This window comes from Anastrepha obliqua, chromosome 3 (genome assembly GCF_027943255.1).
Source record: "Anastrepha obliqua isolate idAnaObli1 chromosome 3, idAnaObli1_1.0, whole genome shotgun sequence".
Taxonomy (NCBI): Eukaryota; Metazoa; Arthropoda; class Insecta; order Diptera; family Tephritidae; genus Anastrepha; species Anastrepha obliqua.
The window spans coordinates 106,641,885-106,647,884 of NC_072894.1; positions in this window are offsets into that span (position 1 = coordinate 106,641,885).

Here is a 6,000-nt window from a genome sequence, read left to right on the forward strand (position 1 = left end):
CAATCACAAAATGTAGCACTAAGCATATACAGCGACTGTCAGTCCACCAAAATGAACAAATGCGTAAAACAGTACCGGCAGAAAATATCAAACGAAGATAAAAGCGACTCTCGCCGACTGATCTAGCTATAAGATTTACAGTGTAGTGACAAACAAACAAAAACAAAAAAAAAATAATAATAATAATAACAGATTCTTCTTACATTGGTAAAAGAACATAATAGACCCTAATTGTACAAAAATTACATATCATTAATATATAACAGACTGTAATAAACAAAGGGGAGATATAAAAAAAATATAAAAAAAAAATAAATAAATCAATAAAAACAACTATACTGAAAGGAAATTATAAAGGAGAAGACGTTTTGATACCACGCATCCCAATGATTCCGACTGATGCACCATTTGAATTTAAGCGACTGCAGTTTCCAGTACGGCTTGCTTTTGCTATGACCATAAATAAGTCCCAGGGGCAATCATTAGGTGTTTGTGGTATTAATATAGAAAACCCATGTTTCTCACATGGTCAACGGTATGTTGCCTGTTCCTGTGTTGGCAAACCATCAGATTTGTTTGTATATTCACCAAGTAATCAAACAAAAGACATTGTCTGTCACAAAGCACTACAATAAAAATAAAACAGATTTTTGTTAATAATTATGATTCACTTGATTTACAAGAAAGCGATTAGTGAAAATACTTATATACGTTTTATTTCATTATTCTCTATTATATCGATTATTAACCATATGTTAATAATAATAATAATAAATAATTAATTATCTCTATGTTTCATCATTGAAGCACCCACTTTATAGATTCCCACTATCCCTTTAGATAATTTTTCCATCAGGTTTGAAGCTTAAGTTGCCCTCTTAGTTTGAAGCCCTCTGGCAGATATCCCAGCCGGGGTTTTTAGTGGGTCCCAAAAGGGTGGCTAAAGTTCGTGGAAGCGAAGATACTTAGGTCAGCCGAGCTGACCGTTTTCTTTAATTCTCCTGAACAGAACCGTCACCATGATGATAGGGCGGTTAGCGAGGGTCAGCAGAGTAAAAACGTCTTAAGGTCGAAATATAAACTGCCACATTCAAAATCTATTTGACAGAACGAAGTATGTCGGGTCCACTAGTATCATATATTTAATTATTAGTTTCCTTTCAGTGTACTTTGCTATTGCTGCTGAATTTTCCTAGTATTATTAAACTCGTTCCTACCCGCAATAATTTGCATTTGCATTGGGGGTTTCACAGTAACATTGAAAATATTTTAAATGCACACGATTAGTCATACATACTTACATACATAAGCAGCTTCATAAATATTTATTAACTGACCGTTTAAAACATGCACAATTATGGGATAGTTAAAACTTTATTTTATTTAGCTTTTGAACAGGGGAACATTGCAAGTAAAGGCACGTCTACTTATATACTGCACATTCGTGTACAGTGCTATCTCGATAATCCGGACACCCTTAATGTTAGGGGTCGTCCGGATTATGGGGGTGCCCGGATTATAGATGATTTTTTTTTTCAACTAAACGTTGTTTTTTTGGAATGAACATAACGCAATTCAGATATATGTATGTACATAAATAGTTCTATTAAATACAGTACAATCATACTTACATAATAATATGTACATCTGTACATAATCAAACATTTTTTTTATTTAGTATGTACTATTTCAACAAAATTATTAATTTTGGTCTGCTGCGAGTTCGCCAGCAACATTTTATCTGCAGCAGCAACATTTTATCTGCAGTCTTAAAACTAAAATATCCATAGCCGAAGCGTCAATTTGTTCTGCCCATTGTATAGCCTTGGAAAAAATATTCTTTGCTTCACCGCTACTTATAGTATTTACCGCTTCAACTGTGGTTCAATCAGAATCAGCTTCTTCTATATTATTATTTTCATAATAAGAATGTCCACTCAATTCAGTTTGTCACTAAAGAATAAACACAACCCGTGATTTATGCTGTTGCATTTCGTATACATATATTGTTGTTAAAGTACCGCTATTTTACGAAAAACTCACAAAGCAAACTAAAAATTAAAATACATATGTATGTACATATTGCGAAGCAAATTTGAAAAATGTCCGGATTATAGAGTAAAAAATGTTAAACTGTCCGAATTTAGCAGTTGTCCGGATTATAGATGTGACCGGACTACCGCGTGTCCGGATTATCGAGATAGTACTGTATATACGAGTACTTTATAGAAAAGTTCCATTTTTATTTATCATTTTATTTTTATTTATTTATCCCCTGGTAGCCCGCTTTCGCTGGATCTACCACCCTCTCAAGCAGCCATCCTTCGGTACCGGAGTTAGCAGTAGCTGTGCTTTCGGTCGGGAACGCTTTTGCGGGTAGAGTCGCGGTTGACTGCCGGGAAAGTGCACTTTTGCTTGTGCTTGGACATGTATCAAGTATTGCTGCTAGTGTAGTTACTGAACTGGCGTTCACTGCGGCTGTCATTATTTGCTTTGTACGACTTATTGAGCCGATATGAGGAGTTTTCTTTGAGCTCGGTGCGACCGTTGCTTGGACTGCGGAACTCGTTGTACCTGTCGGTCTGTTAGAAGGAGGACCGATCTCCTGTTTTTTGTTTGGTTTATTAGGAATCAAAATTTTTGGGCCCACGAGTGTCGGAGAAAAGATGTCCGCACGCGCATAGTTGCGAGCTACACGGGTAAGGCTAGTTATTAGGGAGGGCGCCAGATATCCGTAAGCTTCGTTCAAGACTTGGTTATTTGCGAATCAATAGAGTTTGACATCAGAACCGTAATAACATTGAACAAGAATGGATGTGTTATTAAACGTATATGGGAGAAACGGCAACTGTTTTCCAAACGGAAGTTTTTGCCATCCTGAAAGTAGCCAAATGGATAATCGAGAGGAGATGAAGCGGGAAACAGATTGGAGTTTTCAGTGACAGTTAGGCTGCACTGAAGGCCCTGGAGAAGCAAACCTCAAGGATTGTTCAAGAATGCAAGAAGAAGCTTAATTCTGTCGCAAGACAATACAGGCTTGTTTGTTATATGGGTTCCAGGATACTTCGGTGTTCAAGGAAACGAAATTGCCGATGAATTGGCCAACCATGGATCAGCGGTTCCCCCATAAGGGCCAGAGCCAATAATCGGAATCAGTTCCACAGGAATCAAGAATTGAATCAGCGATTATGTAGGCATTTACATAAAGAGCGATGGTCCGGTCTACAACGCTGCAGAACTGCAAATTGTTTTGTGACAAGTCCGAACAGAAAACTGTCAAACTTTCTACTAAAAATTGGAAGGAAAGACATTCGGTTGATGGTCGGTATCATTACAGGACACAACTCATGGGGTCAGCGTATGACCATCATTGGAAGCATTGAGGACCGAATGTGCCTGTCGTGCTTGGAAGAGGCGGATAGCACTGAGCACTTTCTCTGTGAGTGTGCTGGCTTTGCTAGAGCACGGCTACGAGTTTTAGGTTCCGATGTCGTGAGAATGAGTAATATTCGTTCTCTAAAACTGGAGGATATTTACAGATTTGTCAAAGAATCTGGAAAATTCTCACAGGACTAACTATCTCTATCTCTGTCTCTATTCTTTCCTATCTCTTTCTCTGATACTTTTCTCCTTTCCTCCTTAACTATCTACCCTCTTTCCAGAGCTTTAAATACAATGGGATTTTTAGCCTGAGTGTTTTAGGAGCTTCCAAATCTCTTGGTGCTCCTTGGCTCGACCTTTTCAAATTTCAATTTCAAATGTCTATGAAAAATTCTAATTGAAAACCTATCGGATGCACTGACAAAACTGTCGCTGGCGTGTCGATATTCGACCATCATTTGTAATCCCTTCGGTGGGATTGATGGCTTCAGAACTCTCCTCTGAATATTCTCACCTCATTAAATATTTAGTTTTCGAAAATAAATGCTTCAAATCTCACACACATGTTCGCGCACACACACATATACACATTATTTATTTATTTATATTATTTTATTTTATTTTTATTCATTTACCTGTTCTACCTAACATTTTATGCATTGTATTTGCTTGCACTTATCGTTCACGGTAATCCGAAAGATTGCGCTGATAGACAACTTATCGAGTTAAGCAGTTCAGTGTACATAAACTTCTATACACTCATACATATGGACATATTTCAAAACTATAAGCAAACTGGTAAAAGAAAACAAAGTAATAAAATGTGAGCGTTGATTATCTCAACTGCATTGGGCATATACCACGTCCATATTCATTTACATCCGTGGGCCTATAGCTTCGTTTTTTATTGTGTCTGCTACCGAACCAATATCTAGGTCGCGCTCGAGATCGGAGCTACGAATAAACCAAGGAGCACCGACTGCACATTTAATAATTTTATTCTGGAACCTTTGCATAATTTGAATGTTATTGTACTTTGGAGCAGCCCCATAACTGTGCGTCGTAGGACCCTATAGGCTACAAAATTTGTTCATATATAATATTTTATTATTGATGGATAGTGTTGGTTCATTTCCTATATTCCAAAACTATATACTTTAATTTCATTCCTTCTTCCTCATCAAGATTCCTCACTTCAATTTTTAGATAACGGGAAAATAATTTCAGCAGCATGTGAATTTGGCACCAAAAAGTCTGCGTTCAGCCTGTTTATTTTAATGATACCGTTAATTTCAAGATATTTTTCCTTGTTTATATTAATTTTTGATTGCGCATTACTTCGACTAAATGTTAACAAAGCTTTGTTGAACATTTTATTTATAACTGGAGATAATTAAAGAACATGGAAGGAAAGGGAAAAGAAGTAAGCGTTTCTGAGAGGAAAATAATTATAAAAATGTGGAAAGACGAAAAAAGTTTCCGAAATATTGGAAAATCTATTGGGAGAACGTATTCCTCTATTCAGCGAGTTGTAACAAATTGTCGGCAAACTGGAATTTTTACATCTAAGCCCAGGTCAGGGCATCCGAAAAAATTATCGAACCGGGAAGAGCGTTCTATAATCAACTTGACAAATGTTAACCCCCGGATTACATCCTCAAAATTAGTTGAAAACATAAATCAAACATTTAAAAAAAGTATTTGCGCTGAAACTGCCAGAAAAGTTCTACGTCAAGCTGGATACCATGGTAGAGTCGCCCGAAGAAAGCCTTTCATTTCTCTTGTGAACAGACGTAAACGCATTCAGTTTGCTAAAGAGTACATAAATAAGCCTCCCGAGTTCTGGAAAAAAGTAATATTTTCAGACGAAAGTAAATTTTGTATATTCGGAATAAAAGGCGGTCAAATTGTTTGGCGAAAATCTGGAACTGCTTTTGAAAAGCAAAATCTTGTTGGCACGGTTAAGCACGAAGGTGGCGGGGTTATGGTTTGGGGCTGCATGGCGGCAAATGGGGTGGGTCAATTAGAATTTATTGATTCGACGATGGACAAATAGGGATACTTGAACATACTAAAACGGAATTTAAAGCAAAGTGCAGAAAATCTCGGCTTATCAAGAACATTTTGGTTTCAACAAGATAACGACCCGAAGCACACAGCCGGGATCGTTAAGCTTTGGCTCTTGTACAACGCCCCAAGACAGCTTAAAACACCGCCACAGTCCCCAGATCTTAACCCCATCGAGCATCTGTGGGATCTATTGGAAAAAAGAATTCGTCAGCAAGTGATTACTAGTAAAAAGGTTTTGAGGAGTGTGCTGCAGGCAGAATGGAGGAAGATAACAGTAGAGGAAACAGAGAAACTAGTAAGTTCAATGCCAAATAGGCTGAGTGAAGTTGTGAAGCAACGTGGATATCCAACTAAATATTAGATGTAATTTTTGCCAATAGCATATCATGTTTTTGTATTAGACTTTAAGACTGAACGCAGACTTTACGGTCGCTTTATTTACTTGTTACAGCCATTATTCACCGTTATTTAAAAACTTATGTGAGGAATCTTGAAATTTATTTTTGTTTTTGAAACTTAAACATATAATAAACATATAAATATATACAA